Below are 19673 nucleotides of genomic sequence, written 5' to 3' on the forward strand. Positions count from 1 at the left end.
CTAGAAGTTACGTATTGCTTCACGCCAAAACAATATTTTTGCGAAAAACACAGGGTTTGAATCAAAGAAGAATGGCAAAATCTTTCACTTATCATGTCTGTATACTTATATAGGTAGTATACCAAGAGAGACGTTTCACAATGCGCATATCAAAATTATATCAAAATATGTTATTATGTTTTAAATTTCTTTAACAAAATTTGTTAGAAACTTGATCCAGAATGTTGTTAAAATATCTAAATTTATATAAAAATAACACTATTTAAAAAAAACAATAATTTTTGTTTTAAATTTTTGAAATTAATATTTGTTGATGGATTATAAAATCCTGTGATTTTTTGCTTTCTAGGCTAAATAAAAAAATGTGTGATTTTTATAATCCATCCACAGCATTCCAAGTTCTTTTTTCATTTAAAATTCAATTACTCTCTTTTAAAATCTGAGGGATTTGCCAAAACTTTGTCGAAACTAAAGAATTTAGCTTGTTTAGTAAAACTTGAAATTTTCAGAAATAGCAGCATTAGAAATTCCTAAAAATTTACCAGACAAATCGAAAATGCCTGAATTGATACATGCATATAAAACGTGTAACATTTTAGGTCTATTTTCAAAGGGAGATCATAATTGTTTTCACAAAATTTCAAGAAAACTTGAAAAATTTTAAAATATTTGCTGAGAAACTCTCATTGATGAATTCAGGATTTGTTTGAAATTCTTCGGTCACCTAAACATGCTGAAGTCTTCGAGCCAAATAGATCATCATACTTTGATATAATTTAAAAAGATTGCCAAATTTTCAAAGGCTTAGTTCTATGTTCTGAAAAATAATCATTTAGACAAATACAAAACATCTGAAGATGATCACAATCCTATTAGGAAATGTAAAAATTTTTAACTACACAGTAAACAATATATTATGTATCTGATTCTGTTATAAATTTCTAACAGAATATGTTATCTTTGTGACAAAATTGTAACATAATTTGATTTTTTTCTAGCTATGATTTTCTCACGACATTTCTATTTTTCATAGGCTAAGTGTCGTGGACCATAATTTATAATGCTCAAGTCGTCAATGAATGTGTTGTTTGTTAATAGGTCAATGTTTGTTTGGTCAGCCAACTTGCGAACAATATATATTAGGTTTTGAGCATTGAGCGAAAACGATAACTTAATTGTTTTGAGTGAAAAGTAGAAAAATTTCAGAAAAGTTAGCCCCCCCTAAAATTTTCCATTAGTTACGCCAATGGTTTTGAGTGAAAATAATCGTTTCTTTGGTATATTTCTCCAAACTCACGTTGTGGAATATCATAGAAAAGTGGCGTATTGATATTTGATATAACAAATGGTGAAGACTAATCTGCTGTTTGATAGAGCCACAACATTAATATGAATTTGTTTGCTTGGATGAATCGCGCGCTCTCTTCAACTACACATCGCACCGATATGATCTCTATAGGACAAAAAGCAACTATTTTTTAGATTTTCATAGGCATGTAACTTTTTACGGTTGAAATTAAAGTTGTTTCAAAAGATAGCTATTTACTTCCATTTTGTTTTTATTTTGGACTTGATATGTTTCATCATGAGACTAAACGATGATATTTTAATGTCCAGGAAAGTCGAGGCTTTCCAACCGAAAATTGTCGGGACCAAATTGGGAATCGAGCAGCACATCTTACCGCAAGGCTAAGGAAGCGAACACGACGAAGATGTGAGAATACTGGAAAGGTGTCTTGCCTCCGGGTACTGTGCTAAACTGGATGTACATATGTACCAGCTTCCAAATCATACGCTTTAGTAGACTTGCTATAGAAATTGTAAAACCGCAAAGCAAATCCTGTATGTATATTAGACCTCTTCATGTTTTCAAAAAGTATCAAAATTCAACTGGTCAGCCCAGAATCATAATTTTACTAAGAATGTTTTCCTGTTTTTATGCTGATAATTTGGGAGTTTAGTCGATTTAGTGTTTTTATTCCAAAAACACTAAATCGACTTGAGCCACCTCAAAATTTTATCCGAATTAGCTGAAACTGACAGGAGCATTTTGAAAAAAATCTAACAAGAGATATAAAAAGAAAAGCATCCAACAACCTCTATGCGGAAGATTTTGGTGTGCTCTACAAGTCTTGTGAACATTGCGATTCGTTCCGTTCATGTTTTGACTCATGTTAAAGTGATTTTTAAGCTTTAAGTGCATAAAACACTTTTCCACTAAAGTTGTTCTACAAAATTTTGAATTTATGACAAATCACTGCTAATTTAAAATATTTATTTTCATATTTTTCCGACATTTGAGTAATATAACTCTAATGTCCGATTTACCGTTAAATTCTTAAAAATCAGAAGCGTAACATTAATCATAAATTTGCACGTTGGATTTCGTCAAACAAGTTATTCGAACAAAGAAGCTTTAATTTCACTTGTTAAAACGACGTACCAAATGGTAAAAGAATGCAGACATATGGTGATATGAACCAAATTTGGAAGTAGTTTGTTGTAAGCATCAATTCTCATATGATTTGATTTATTTTTTGTTCGAATAACTTGTGTGCAATTCAACATCGCACATACGAATCACCCATCATGTTTACATTGCTTGCACATGACTGACCTCGTGATGAAGGAAGAATTGTCTGATCATGAATGTGTCTCTTGCATGCGATGGCTGCGATCTGTTATGTGACTGAAGAACAGTATATTAGACTTGTTCATGTTTATAGGCCTGTCAAACGCCACATCTCCCCTCTTCTAAAAAATAACGATGGCATCTATGTTTAAAGAAAAATAACTTACTGACATATTAATAATGATGGGAACTCTCACAATGATAAAAAAGCATCTTGAACCAAACGATCACTTTAGGCGCATTATTGTTACAGCGAGCATCTAATTTCGTAATCGAAAACACCATGGATAAACCATCATTATGGTTGCCCAACTAAATATGGAAATCATTCTCAAGACATTCCCGTGCAGTGTTAACTCGCAATGGAAACACTATTTTAATAACCCTTTTTGCTTCTAGTAAAATCATCAGTACTAATACTACCTTTACTTTTGAGCACAATATGTAAATATAAATGTCAAACAACCAGTATAAAACCTCAAACCGATCCGGAAAGGTATCGATTAACTGTTCTTAACTATAGGCTTCCCCTATATATTTATTATTTATATGGCGCGTATTTATTATTTATATGTTCCCCTATATATTTATTATTTATATGAAACGACAGACCTTCCCTCCTCATAAGTAATTACGTAACGGCCTCTTACATACGAATGAAGAGACATTGTGTCTTTACGAATTCCTAGCGATATCTTTTCTCAATGCAATCAATCTCACGAGCACCTTACGAATCCACGATAAAATCATCTTGTGGATTCAATTTTCATAAATTCTAACCATTGTGGAAATAAATCTTGCCTGTGGACGTTCTACTACAAAGTTCTCACCATTTCGGTCTGTGTAATACTTCTTGCGGGCGTCCACCAACGCAGAAGAATCTATTGAATGCGGCGTCCCACGCTGAATTGTGATCATTCCGATCCACCAACACCATTCTTCTTGCGGGCGTCCCATAACGCAGAGGAAGAATCTACTGAAGCGGCGTCCCACCACGCTGAATTGTGATCATTCCGATCCACACACCATTCTTCTTGCGGCGTCCCACCACGAGAGGAAGAATCTACGAATGCGGGCGTCCCACCACGCTGTGGTGATCATTATCGACACAATAACACCATTCTTCTTGCGGGCGTCCCACCAACGCAGAGGAAGAATCTACTGAATGCGGGCGTCCCACCACGCTGAATTGTGATATTCCGATCCACAATACCATTCTTTGGGCGTCCCACCAACGCAGAAGAAAAAACACTTGAACGCGGTGTCTTTCACGCTTAATTAAAACAATAAAACTCTCTTTATTGAACTCCTCGCTGAACTAACATCCTTAAATTCTTCAACAGAAAGATCAACAAAATTCAAAAAATAATTTAACGAATTTTTGGCAAACACAGGCCACCAACAAAATTCCCTAATCGAAATATAGACTTATGAGGGTTCATCGAATTCACTCACCGACGGATTTGGTACTTGAGCGGGTCGTCTCTCGAACAAAGTTCATTTTGCGTTCATTTGCGACCCGCTCAAACGTCATAATTTCTTGGGGAGTTCATTTTCGTTAGTCTACTTGTTTAAGCACAATACATCTAATCCACGCGGCATTGCAGATATTTTATAGCACAGTATCTTCTATTTCACTACACTCCAGATACAAGGAGCATTGCGATTGCATATTTCAAGGAAAATTCTGAAAACAACAACATTGAACCAACATAGTTTTGAAAATGGAACTTGTAAATAGTAATTTATGGAACAACTCTTTCTCATAAGTAAATTTCAAATTTTCATTCTCTACTGAAAATCACTCCTATACTTTTCAACGGTACTTTCAATTTTATCAATAATTCAATCAATCAATCAATCAATATCAATAATAGGCATGAAATGCTGAAGAAAACATTAACAAAAAGTAAAACGTTACAAACATCATTTTGTGTTCGGTTCTACCGGAATGTTCAAGCGGAATCATATCAAAACAAAACCTTAAATGTACATAATCGGGCCGCTATACGTCTCATAAAATATCTTATAGCTAACTACTAACAAAACTCGATAAGTAAACGGTATGAATTAATTTTACATATCTGCGCAATCAATCGTGCAATGCGGCAAATCGAAGAAATAGTTGTAACTAATTAAAAACAACACAATGACAATTCCGTGAAAAATCGCAATGTGTGCAATGAGAGGAGAGTTGCGGGTCTGTAGCAAAACATTTTGAAAATTAGAATCTCAGTCCGCAGCTCCCAGCCCGAGAGCGACATCCATACAAATATAACGAAACCATTACTCCTTACCTTTGCAAAAAAAGCTTCGCCGCTCTAACCTCTTTTCGGCTTCCGTGAAGTTCGTTCAAAACTGCTACACAATCTTTACACAACATGATGGGTGATTCCACAAGCAACCCAGCACACACTCCTGGCAGGATCGCCAAATGTGAATTCAACATCGCACAATGAATCACCCATCATGTTTAATTGCTTGCATCGCGACTGACCTCGTGATGAAGGAAGAATTGTTCTGACAGAATGTTTCTTGCATGTGATGGTAGCATGATCTGTTATGTGACTGAAGAACAGTATATTAGACTTGTTCATGTTTATAGGCCTGTCAAACGCCAAAAACTTGTTTAAGGAAATCTAGCGTGCAAATTTATGACAAATGTTCAGCTTCTGATTTTAAGAATTTAATGGTAGATCGATTAGAAGTTATATTACTAAAATGTCCAGGGAAAAATATGAAAATAAATATTTTGAATTAGCAATGATTTGCCATAAATTAAGAATTTTGTAGAACAACGACTTTAAGGGGAAGAGTGTTTCTATGCACTTTAAAGCTTGAAATCACTTTAACATGGCCAAACGTGTACGGAAACGAATCGCAATATTCACAAGACTTGTAGAGCACAACAAAACCTTCCATATAGAGGCTGGCGATGGTTTCGCTTTAATCTCTCGTTGATTTTTTCAAAATTGAAAATAGCCCAAAAACACTAATCGACTTGAGCCACCTCGAAATTTTATCCGAATTAACTGAAATTTGACAGGAGGCTTATTTTGATAGGAATTGTGATTCTGATGGGCTGACCGGTTGAATTTTGATACTTTTTGAAGACAAAGAGGTCTAATGTATATGGCAGGAAAATTGCAAGAATGACGAACAACCTAAACATGGTATTGGGTTCGGATCCGACTACAAGACGAAGTCCATTACTGCGAGTCGACGGATAGATCACCATAACCAACTCCTTAACAAAAGACAATCCACTCTGTTTTGTCTGAATATACCAACCAGCAATTATCATTGTTTACTTTTTGGGCAAACGAGACGACCGCCCATTAGCTTCACATGCTACACACACCGCATGTCGTGCGTGTTTTCGCTTCTTTCAATATCGATTATTTCTTTTCGATCTAATGCTACGTTTAGACAAGGCAAGTGAATTGAAAGTCGGAATCGAACGCGAACTGAACGTAAACACACTTAATTCAATTCACTTGAATGAAAAGAAAGTTGAAATATGTTCAACTTTTGGAAGTCAATTGAATTCAACTGAGTTGTTCAACTCATTGCCCTGTCAAAACGTAGCATAACCGTCCGACTTCGCCAATCCTCGGATGCATTTTTCATGAATATGAAAGTGACTACGCTCTTTGAATCGCATCAAATGCAATACCCTCATCAGCGCCATAATTACTGCCGTTGCAAACCTCCTCGCACTGGCACCGACTGGTGCAATCACCGATTCACAATTTGATGAACGATTGAAAACTTTTTTCGCTGACGTTGTCTGAACTGTTTTCATTTCAATGTGAACCCAAATCCACTTAGCTATATTGATGCTTTCTCAGTCGTGCCTTAGATTCTCTTCTTCGTCGGTTACTGCCACTTGATCTTAGCACCAATTAACACCTTTTCTAAACCTATTCCAGATTTCGTCCATTTTCCCAAAATCATTCTGGTCTATGGTCCGATCTTTACAGTTATAGAAAGTTTGGCTCAAGATGTCACCACTCTCAAATCCGTGCCAGCAGTATTCATAATCTAACGCCTAAATTGCATACTTGCGACGCGATAAACATTGCATTAGGACACGACACGCTTCCTGCCCATTTACCTCCCTAGATCGTACGCAGCTTAGTCAAATAGGAAAGCGATAATCGATTTCAAACCGATCACCGAATCGATCCCATTGGGCGCACACCTGTTGTTGCTGTAGACGATCGCGCTGCTGCTGGAGGTGGTGGTGGAGTGCACTGGAAAAGATACACATCGCCCTGCCTCTGTATGGGGTTGAAGAAACACGAACGCCAGCACCACGATTGCGAACGACCTGCCGACGATGTTGAAACAAGACAGCTTGGTACCTTCGGTGGTGATCGAGGAAGCATGCTGCTTCGGTGGTGGTTGTGTTTGTGAGCCATAACAAGCGAAGGTGGAATGTCAAGACGGTGCGATAAACGTCTTGAGACGAGGAGAACGAGAGAAAAAACATCGCCAGGTAAGACAGGTAAGCACAAGGTAAGGTCTGTTCAGAGGTGATCGAGGGACTTATGTTCACGATCGCGTCGATGATATTAAGACAGAGCTGGATGCTATTTCCTAAGTTTAACAAAAGAACGTGCTGTGAATACCAAGTGCGATGTTAAGATAACAATTAGGTATAACTGGTTGATTCTAATTTATATCTCAATACTACATGATAGTCCTTCAAAAAATGTCATTTTGTCTGAGTTTATGATATTCTTCTAGCCATATCTTTAAATTTGAACGTGATAGCAATGGTTCCCATCCTTTTCAGGGTCGTGAGCCCTTATACGATTAAACAATTAGCCTACGGCGAATAGCATACTGAAATCAAAACGAACATATAATTTTAAATCATTTTATTTCAATCTCTTCTCATTTTATATAACATTCTTCAGTAGTGATTTATTCGGTGTAATGTTTGCACTTGCATATGTGATACTAGCTTCGATATACAAGGCTGCGTATCTACTAAAGCCAATCTCAAATCGTCTTCGATGCTCAATCTGTGTCTCGCCTTAGTTGTTTTTGACCTAGAGCTACGTCTTTCTGTTATATATTGGGGTACACTTCACGATTGCAAAAATCGAAAACAACAAGAAAATAGATAGACTTTGATCGTTATCGTTATCAGTCGTTTCTCGATGGATTTTTAATTTTCTTTGACCATTGATCAGAAAAGTCAACGCTTCATACTCGATGTACACTGAAGTCGTTTTTACGGTGTATTTTTACATGAATCGCCTTTTATGAAATTTTTTTTCAAACGAATTTCGGATTGTGGCTCATTCTGACATATTTTAGAATTACAGGTAATCTTCGATACAACGTACCCGATATAACGTACACTCATATAAGTCACTCGATATAGCGGACATCTTTTCCCGTTATAACGTACATTTGAAAATAATTAACTTAGGTAGTTATTACAAAATAATTTACTAAATTGTTATGATCATTCATTCATGTAGGGATGACATTATTGGAGTCTTATTTTATCAGCTAGAGGCATTATTTACTACTTAGTTTGCACTATCCCTCAGAATTCTCCGAGGTATTGGATGATATTGAGTTGATGAAGTTTTAGGTTGTTCTATGGACAAATGTCTAGTTGATATTAGTCAAAGTCAGAATTGATGACGGGTCAGCCAATGTAGAGTAAAGCATTGGTGTTAAAGATCCTTCTAAGATTAGTCCAGGAATTTCTTCGGCGATTCCCGAAGGGATTTCTTAAAAACATCCACCTGAATTTTTTTATTGTCTTTATTAGGAGACTTTCATCCTAGGTCGTAGTCTTTCAGAAATTAATCTAGTAATTTCTTCGAAAATTCTTCAGAATTCCTTTGAAATTTATCTTAGACATTAGGTCAAAACCTCCACATCGAATTCTTTCTTTAAATTCTTTCAAGAAAATTCTAAACCTCCGGAAATTCCTAAGAATTCATTCGAAACTCTATGAGCAATACTTTTAGAAATTATCCCAGGAATTTCTCAAAAATTAAGAAAAAATTCAAAGAAACTCCTGTGGATTTTCTAAACGAATTTGTAAGTTTTAGTATGTGATGAGTGTTGAGAAATTCATCAAAATGTTGTCTAATGGTGAATTGTTTGAAAGACAGGTAAAACTCGTCTTGTGTAGGTTTTCCAGACTTTGCAACTACAGTAGAGAAGGAAGCCTTCATCACCCATAAGACAGCATCCAACCACTCACCATAGTCTCCAACCCAACACCAGAGGGCCAGAATAACCTTCGTTAAGTAAGTCATTAAGGGGTGGCGTAATTAGGTCGATACAATGAGACGAGGTGACTGACTTGGAAAAGGAGGTCATGACCCTGAGATACGGTCACTATTCCAAAGTATTTCGAAGAGAACGTATGTTACAAAGTAACAAAGTTACCAAAGTTGGAAGTTGAAGAGTAGCGAAGAAAGTGTATGGTACAAGATAAGGCGTTGAGGACAACCCCAGCAAGAACCGCCGTCATTCCTGGTTCCGTAGTCAGCCTAATCTGGCATTGTTTCGTTGATAGTTGATCAGCCTTCTTATTGGTCGAGTTGCAAAGAAGCGAGGAGGAAGATCTGTGTCCGCGAGTTGTTGAGATGAGCATGCCGACCCGAGGCCTTTGGCTCAGGGAGTCTCAGCATAGCGCTGGCATATTACCGATAATTACAAATTCCTGAAGGATTTGTAAATTGAACTCCTGAAGAAACTTCCGATATTCTGTTTTCCAAGAATTTCTTTGGGATTGCTTCAAGATTTCTTTCAGAAACTCCCCAGAGATTTCTTTGAAAACCCTCCGGAAACAACTTCGAATTCAATCTAAAATCATTTTAAATTCCATCTCAATGTTTCTCCGAAAATTGAAAAAAAGAATTTAAAGAATTACTTCAGAATCTACCTTTGGAGATTCTTTCACAAATACCTTATGAAATTTCTTCAGAAATTCCTGTTAGCGCTGAACTTAATTTCTAAATAAAAATAAAACATAAATTATGTAGAACTTCCTCCAGCAAATCTTTCAGAACTTTCTGTAGGAAATAATTTAGAATATTCCTCTTTTCGGCAACTCTTTCAAAATTTCTTAGAACATTTCTGAGGAAATTCCTTTGATGTTTTTCGTAATACTAGCGGAAAATCTCTTGAGAATTCTTTCGATTTTAAGGAATTTCAAAATAATTTGGAAATACCATTTGGAATATCTTGGGAAATCCTTTTAGGAAATCTTTGACTATTTCGTTGAAAATCCCTTAAACAAATCCTTTAAACATTCTGTTGGAAATACCTTCAAGGAAGTATTAAAATTTCTGGAAGAATATATTCAACAAAATATCTGAAAGAATTCAGGTATTTTGCGTGGTTTTATTGAAGGAAAGAATTCTAAAGGAATCTCTGAAAAGATTATCAAAGGAATTTTCATGTAAACGGTGCAACGAAAAGCCAGCTTTGTGTTTCCTGTGCTTTATATAGATATAATGAAGAATTCAATTCTTCTGGTCATTTTATTAATAACGAACAAGTTTGTAGGAGTTGCTCACAAGAAAAGTTGTTTCACACTTCTAGCTGAGCCTTATATAAAAAAATAATATTCGCCCTTAAAGTACATGATAGTACAACATTTAAGTAGTTTAAAATAAAGATGATTACTCAATTACTCATGCTTCGATATAATGTACAGTTCGATATAACGTACAACTTTGAACTCGATATGTACGTTATATCGAAATTTACCTGTATCGCGTTGTTTTTCTACTTTGTTTTAATTATGGCCATATCCTCCGCGTGATAACCGACTCCAGTATGTTACAATATATGATAATATTTATATTGAAAACGGTTTAACAATCTGTAAATCAGTCAATCTCGTGAGTGAATCGCAAGCTTCTTCTTCCATAGCACTACATTCCAACTAGAATTTGGCCTGCTTTTCAACTTAGTAATCTACTAGCATTTGTTTAGTTATTAATGAAAGCTTTCTATGCCCGCCTTTGCATTAGTATGTATCTTGTGTGGCAAAGTCAATGGATGCACCATGCCCAGGGTGTCGAGAATGTTTCGCACCCGAAAACATCCTAGATCGGATAAAGAATCGATCTCGCCATCTACGGATTGTGCGCACTTGTTCGCAAGGCAAACTGGAGACCTCATGCCAGCATAGACGTCAAATTAATGCAACTTACAGGGCTTTTTGCTGGTGCAGTTCGTTTGTGCTAACTTACACGCGCGTTTTCTCTCGAAAGCTTGGGGACATTTACCGACAGCTTCTCGCTTAGGGGAAGGTGGGGAGATTTGATCCCCGGGGAGACTTGACCACCCCCTGTTTTATCGAGAACTAAAGTAGTTTTGTCTCTAGCGTATTTTAGTATAGATCCTCTAGACAAATGACCTTTATGTGGTGAGTTATTTTTGGATTGACAACCTTATTCATTCTGCAGGGCGGTTTGAATGTTTTGACCTTCTTGTAATGAATCTTTATTGGCCACGCAAAATTTTCATAACAATGACCAATTTTTTTCGTTTTTTCACAGCACAAAGCCTTGAATATGCTTAATGATGAAAATGTCAACATTCCATCAAAGTTTAAGGATATTTGGATTTGAAGTTATTGCTTCAATATTGGATGGATATGTGATCGCTTGAGAGTGTTGTTCATCCTCGAATACTTGAAAATTTTATTTTTATCACATATGTCTCCGGTCATGATAAAATAATAACTACATGTGTCTACATTAAATCTAATTTCACACTCCCATCGAGGAGTGAAATCTCGCTTAACTTTTCAAAAGGACCTAAGTAAATTTTTTTTTTCATGAATTAATTTGAGTACTGCAATCAAACGCATTCATATTGGTTTGTTGCACTATTCAAATTATTTGATGAAAAAATGTTGAAAAGTTAAGCGAGAAATGTAGTATACTTCGACAACCTCAGCAACCCTAAAAAAAAAATCCGGTCTAAGACGGGTGTTGAACTCGAGCCCTCCACACTTAGCGCTTCTAGACTGACGCGCCAATTATCTGGACTATATACCAGATGAGGAAATACGCGACCAAAGGCAATCATAATCCACGTTTCATGCTATGTGGATATGATAATCATAATATAATCTCAAGTGGAAGGGATAGCAATGAGTGATACGAGTGGAATAAACGCCATGCAAATTTGTGTCCTTTTCCGTTATTTTTAAAATTCTTTATCCAACGAGCCAACGAGATTAGTTTAGATGTATTGATTGAAACCAAAATAAACCAACTTAATTCAGTAAGCTGGCATAACAACTTGTTATAGAATCGATAAACATTCGAAAACGACTAAAAATTAAAAAAAATCGGTATATTTTATCATATAACTGCTGTATCTCAGAAACGGTTACGTTCATAAAATCGGGTCGATAAAAACGTAAAAAAATATTTCCACTATTTTTGAAAACCAAATAATATTAAAAAATCAAAACTTTTTAATCCATAATTTCTCCATTATAACTCATAGTGCGAACAAATACATATATCTAGACCAACATTTGAAGAACAGCCAAAATTATTCCTTTTGATGCTTTGTCTACAAATACAGCTATATATGTGGACGAAGAATCAGAATGATTTTTCTGTTACGCCTTCAAATGTTGTCTAGATGACAAGAATCAAAAGGAATACATTTTTGTTACGCCCTTTTCAAATGTTGTCTAGATATTATATGCTACAACATATCAATAAATAAAAATATTGAAAGATTCGTTTTAAGAAAATCGATTTTAAGTTTTATTTTCAAAATAAGAACATTTTTTTTCACAGTGCAATTTCACATAGCCCCAATGATTACCTAAAACTTTGCCGAAAACATTAAAACTATCAGACAAGCGTTTTCAAGTTAAATTTTTGAAAAGTGTTCAAGGTGGTTTTGCTTTGGCTTTGTCAAAAGTTAGACTAAAGTCAAAATGGCAAACCAATGATGCAAATTATGTTTTGAGCACAAAAATGTATATGCAAAATTTCAGAGAAATCAAAAATACAAAATTGAAATCTCGAAAATCAGATTGCTCAGATAGGGAATGTACGGTTTTGGCCATGTTCCTAATTTGTCAATTTGCGAATACCTCCAAAATGAAGACAATGAGGGTTTTATTAGTTCCATCAAAAGATATATCCTTACGGTTCAACGCTGCTTTCAACTGATCGGTTATTTTGAAAATATGTATTTTCCTCAAATTAGGCACTAAGTTGGCCAAAACCGTGCACTTTATGAGATATAATTAGGAGGACGATTGGGCTCCCTCTATCCGCCATCGCTTGTGTTGGAGCCTCGATCTACTCAACCATCGTAGAATGACAGTTACCTGACTGATTGTCCTGGATAGGCAAAACGCAGACTCATGTAATTTCCCGCTTGTAAATGCCGTCTTCAGTGCGTATGTTAACGACTCGGACGAGCCCATCACTGCCAGGAAAAACTTCCATAATCCGGCCGAAACGCCACTTCCGTGATGGCAGATTGTCGTCGCGCATTAACACCATCGTCCCGATGCGGATGTTATCGCGTGCAGATGTCAACCGGGTTCGTTGCTTTACTGACAGATACTCAGATGACCATCGCTTCCATAAAGTCGAAGAAATTCTTGAATCATCTGCCACGGAAAGTCTATTGGCAGATAATGACTCATGGGAAGGTATGGCTGTGAGGTCTTAAAAAAATGACCTGCGTTAGGACATCTAAGCACTGAGAGTTACTAAGCTGCGATAGAGGCCAAGAGTTTAAAAGCGCCTCGATTTGTGTGAGCAGTGATGAAGATGTTCTGTTGGAACCAGGGGAGAAGGCGAGACACTGAATCCCTACCCCGACATGTGCTGGTTCTAAAATGTGAACAGCAGTGTTAATTCTCTACCACCTTTTGTTATGGCGAGGCAATTTTATGCACACTTTTGTTTTCGATATTTTAATCAAAATTAAACACTCAATCATGCAGCAATATAACGATGTGGTATGCTTGAGATACCTGTGTCAGCTAAGCAAATCCGTCTTCCGATTTGCCTTTACCAACGAAAAAAGCGGAACGAAATTAAAATAAATAAATTATTTCACCGTTCGAATCATCTAGAATTCTGTCAGCCTACTGAGATTGAATTTCAAATTTCTTCTTAGTTTAGTATGCTGGCATTTCAAATGCCAATACGATTGAATTTCAAATTCTATCATTTTTTCTATTAATATCATTTTAAATATTTAAGTTTATTTCATTATTTTATCATGAAATAAGAAATACGTTCACTTTATCTATTAATGTAACCAAAAATGCAAATGCATTTTTCTATTTATTCCCACAACCTGCTTGATTAAAGAGACTTAATTTATTTGCAGTAACTAACGAATATAAAATGTTCCAACGATTGCGCCTTAACACTGATTTAACCTTCAGGGACTCGCGCCATTGTAAAAAGTACAACACCTTCGAAAAGCACGCTTCGTTCAAAACAAAAGCGGGACTGCGTGAGCGGTCCAGGACCTAGCGAGTCCCGGAAGGTTATGCGCTCGATTTCCTCTGCAGAGCATTGCTGAGCGACATCCAAACGGTTTTGTTGGGATCGAAACAGCTGCAGAAATTCGTTCAGCGTTTGTGAGCCAACGAAATTTGTAACATTGTCGCAATAAACAGCTTTCGGTACTCCTCGACGTGCTGCGAATCTCCTCAAGAAAGCGATAAAGGAATCGCTAGTTAGGTTGCCTACCAGCTCAAGGTGTGTTGATTTTATCGATAGTCAAACGAAGACTGCCACAAACGACTTCAGTGGGGTAGTTTTCCGTGACGGCGATCGTAGATTGAATGGGACGCAGAAATACACTCCTGTTCAAGAATGACAGTGCCCAGCAGACATTTCCACTTAGGTTACTGCAACTCGTGTGACCAGATTTAGTCACAAACAAGATGCTGCAATCAATTTTGCCTGACTTGTGCTGCTCGAGTGTTGGTGATCCACGAACAGAAGGCAAGTCGCGATGAGCAACCAGACGAATTAGGTTTGTTAGAGCAGACTTTAATGCAAAATGGAGTTTTGAATCACAATTGACAATGAAGTAGTGGGATCCAGGCCAAAAACTTATTGGTTGTTGCAACCATTGCAATCAAATGGGTCCTTGCCATCAAAGCGGATGGTCAACAAGGTCCATTGATGACATGCCACGTGAGATTGCGTCTGCAGGATTCTCGTTTCCAGGAACAGGCTCCAGATTCAGCGGCGGTGATTTGTGTATCTCGCCACACGAATCCCAAACAATTTCTCCACCGAGGCGGTGAAGATTTCAACCAGTGGATCACAATCGTATGGAACATTTGTGCGCTTCTCACTATAGCTGGTTCTCTTGATTCATAGGGACACTCGCGGGCGTATGTACATGGCTCTACCACCAGAACGAACGCGGACCAACTTGTTTATTGCCTTGCTGTTTGAGTCTTCGTCCTTCAAGGTAGAATAAATTCAACCAAATTTCAACTAAGGTGTGATTAACAAAAGAAGCATAACGAACACTTTACACATCATGCAACGAAGACATATAGATTCGAGGTATAGGTGGGGCCTCTCATTCTCGACGTCAATAGTTGAATCTGATCTGAACGGGATTTTTCTTTACTGGTAATCTTTTGATATTTATATTTTATATTCCCAAATTCCAATTTTCGAGAAGTTTTCCAGTATTTCTAAAAGATTTAGATAAGATACGCAGATACAAATATGTTGGGATTTTAAATGTATTTTCATGCACATATTTGGAGCATGCTAATAACGTGAAATATCGCTCAGACCAGCTTCGAACTATTGACGTCGAGAATGAGAGGCCCCAACCTCACCTGCATCTATAGTCGCTTCGTTGCGTTGTGTGTGGAAAGGGTTACTATGCCTCTCTTTGTTAATCACACCTTCATTAAATTTGGTTGAATTTCTTCTAACTTGAAGGACGAAGACTCAAACAGAAGGTCAATAAACATATCCCTAGTAACCGCTTTTCATTCATGCTAAGCAATCCTCCACGCAAAGTGGTGCCTCGTACAAAAGATAATATTACAGTAAAGGCTTCTGAGAAATAGAGGAACGAAAAATTATTTTTCATATATCCAGTCCCAGGCTAATACACATACCCGGTACCCCGTCACCCTTCACGGTGTGAACATTTTTCACTCACATAAGGGTTAGATATAAGCTTAATAAATGAAAAAATGGTTGTAATTTGAAAAAAACTGTGCCATACTCAAAATAGACACAAAATATAAAAAATTTTGAACTTCATTTGCTTTTGTTTTGGGCAACCCGATTAAATTTTGAACCACATTTTGAACATATTTTAGACCATACTTTTGATCTAAATAATCAATGGATCGTGCATCAGATAGACAACAGCAAGGAAAAGTATTTGATACATGGCAGAAATTGAGAAAAGTCTCAAAAGTTTAACGTGTATCCTACTACGCTACGGGACCCCTCCTTATACATTGACCCAATCTAAGCCCCATTTGATCTATTGTTGCCCCAATGACAGTATTATCTAGGACTGTAAAACACTATTTGAGAACATTTTCATTCATATTTGGCACCAAATATGTTAAAAAAAACTTTTGATATCTTCTCAGTTTACAATTCCTTTTTTTAGCAGAGACATTGAGAAAACAGTCACTGCTTTCGGCTCCTTAAGTTATCTAGCTAATAATATAGGGGAATAGGTGGTAAAATGAACAAGTTAAAGACCTGCGTTGAATTCAATCATAAAGCAAGGATAATGTGCTAGTTTAACTACCTACTTAGTCCAACAATTTAGCTCAGATTCTTATCACACTGAACAATTTTTATTGCTAATAAACAATGTTTTTTTTTTACTATTTATCCCTGCCACATCTTTGTAAAGGTTGTCCTATTTACCGTTGTAGTTTGAATCAATGTTATGATGAATTTATTAAGAATTAAAACTAATGTGAAAATGGTTGAAAATTACATCAGACCCAATTTCCACGGCCTCGTTTGATATTTTGGATAGTAATAGCTATTCGTTCAGTCTCAAAACCAAAATATTAGCTCAGTTACTTTATTTTAATTCGAGGAGGACTTGTGCATGGTTCATACGCCTAAATAGTGTTTTAATCTAAATATAGCCAACTGATCATTTTACCACCTCTTCCCCCCAAACAATAAGGAACTCAGCAACATTGGCTCCATTCCTGTCGAGTAAAAATAATATTTGCTGAAAACGTCTCAATATATTTACCAACTAGGTGTGTAGGGAAGGTGGTCGGGTTTGCGACACGGCATTAAATCAACACTTGAAAAATATTATTAAAACATTTTCTATACATAAAATAAATTAAATTTCTTCATCAGTTTGTTCAATTGGAAAGTTATAAACCAAAACAGAAGCGTGCCAACTACCTTCCGCTACTTATGCTGTTTCATACGAACCTGCCTGGGCAAGAGATATCGCAAGCTGAATAAGCTCTATGATAGCCATGTTCAATCGTTTATCAAACGTGACTGTGCAACTTTTGGAAGTTGCAACAACATCCGTCGTTTCAATAATGAAATCTGCACATCTACGGCACCAACCCATTGAACGGGAACTGCAATCTCTCTCTTCGCACGTTTGCGCATAACGTTTTTTTGCCCCGGTACAACTTTAGCCACCAAAGCCGTCCTTGAATCATCTTTGACGATGCAATAAAGGGCATCCGCCTCACGATGATCGAGCTCCAAAGCGATGCCGTGAACTTCACCGCGAATAATAGTGAAGGACACCGCGAACCAACATAAACCCGTCGATGGGCCAATCGAGCACGGGTCTCAGCAGCGGCGGTAGCACATCTGTCATAACAACGACGACGAACCGTCGACTGGCTCGATGGGTTCGTTGGTTACGTACGCCTCAGGTTCCTATAGATTGAAAGCCGGAAACCTGTGCGTTTGCCGAGCACAACATTGCGGCCTTCATTCAACGTGCTCCGGTAGTAGCCGCAGAATCACAAAACCGAGGTACTTCGCGCCGTTTGAGCGCGCCTTTGGAAAGAGTCCCATTCACGATCACTAATAAGGTCAATAGTCCTGTTGTAAATTTTGGCCTGGGAAGCGATGATATCCATCAAAGGGGCAACATCAACATCGTCACTAACGTCGCTTCGTGTCTGAGCGCAAAGTCAAGCGTTTCTGAAATCGAGTTTGGTCATGTTGATGAGCTTCTCGCTGGATGCTGGACCTTGAACAAACTTCGAGGATTCTGCTGTTGGCGCTGGTGTTTATATCATCAACTGGTAGGGTGTATGTTGCAACATATCAGTCGATGTTGTGTTTTTTTTTGTTTTCGCGTGTTGGATACTTTGTGAAGGTCACTGACGAAAGCTAATCATGTTAAGACTATGTTGAGGTATGCTTTGATGCGGTTGACGTTGGATCTGAATTAATTTGAATTTACGACCCAGTGGCTTAAAACAATCGCAGCTGCTGATGACTGATGCAATAATTGCAAACCTGTTTAACAAAAACGCTGCAAATGCTGTATTGGACGTTGGGTCATTTAGATTTATGTATAAAATCATTGGATCAATCCTGATCTACATTTTTTCAAAATGTTCAATAATCCACTACCAATTTTCGTTTATTCTGATTTTACGATTTCTTCTAATTGGAAAGCGAAAAAGTCCTGCGCTACATTACCCATAAGCTGAAGCATGCTGTCACTCACTGCTTTCATAGCTCCCTACCTCTATTTAAACATAAGAGTGACTCGAGCCATGTGATTAGTGGACTCTTCGTTATTATTAGTGCATTATTGAAATGATGTACTAATAAAATAGTAATATAAATTAGAATAGCAGGAGCTCGCCTTATAAACTAGTAAATACATTCTTATGCCAGATTCTTATAAATTTTATCAACAGAAATGTTTCTTACGATTTTTATTATTGTTTATTTTTATCCGAATCACTCCGCTGATGAGGACACTTTTCTATGTCCACGAGCGCCTACGGCCACGAATTTTATGCTATTTAATTTACAACGTATCCAGTTTGAACTCCAAAGCCAAAAGTCGATTAAAGCCACGGGCGGGCGATTGCAAAAGGTAATTAAAGAAAAACGAAGCAAAGAAAAGCATCCACATTCATATCGACATTTATTGATGCTTTTATATACGGCTTCCTTACTTTATCCGCGCGATGCCTATGGGTTTGCTGTGTTTTATCAAATTTGCAAATTTCGGTCTAGGTCGTCGTCGGTCGATTGGTCGGTCGGCCGATCGCGGCTACTAAAAGAAATTGTGAAACATCGAAATAAAAATAACGCATCTTCAACGATGTACGCCTAGATGAATGGTGGGCAAACGAAAATTTTGCAACTGGCAGAATAAACATAATAATTGATGGATGCATTGAACGATTAGAAATTGTTTTGAAAATAGTTGGGCAGGTTTTCCTGCTTTTATAATTTAAACAATAAATATGGACACCATGTTTTCGAGCAAAAACGTAGGATTGCCTATTAGATTATCTGTTCGGTCTAGGATGTTTTCTATTAGGGAACAATATCGACTTCCTGGGCACCATCATACAGGAGAGCCAACTTGCGAATACTTCGAGCTGCCGGAGAAAGCAGCAATCTTCAGTTGAGCTATTGAAATAAAACATCTTGATCGCATGTTTGTAACATTTTCATTTATTTTTCGAATTTAAGCTAGGCATATGAATCGCTTCCAAATTCTTGGTTCTTTCATAATCATTCATATTTTGTGGGCCTTGTGGCCGTGCGGCTAGCGACGTCAATCGTCTAGACGCAAGTGCTCTGGAGTGTGAGTTAGATGGACGCTCCGGTTAAGGAGAAAACTTTTCGTGATTTTCCGTAGATTTTATAGTTTGGGTGATAAAGGATGATTTTTTTCAATCACTAGTGCAACTTTTAAAACAGTTGAGTTATCAACATAAGAAAAAATCGATGTAAAGAAATTGATCAATGCAGTTACGCCCTTATGATTCTAAGCGCGAGATATGCATGAAAAT

This window comes from Armigeres subalbatus, chromosome 1 (genome assembly GCF_024139115.2).
Source record: "Armigeres subalbatus isolate Guangzhou_Male chromosome 1, GZ_Asu_2, whole genome shotgun sequence".
In the NCBI taxonomy this organism is placed as follows: Eukaryota; Metazoa; Arthropoda; class Insecta; order Diptera; family Culicidae; genus Armigeres; species Armigeres subalbatus.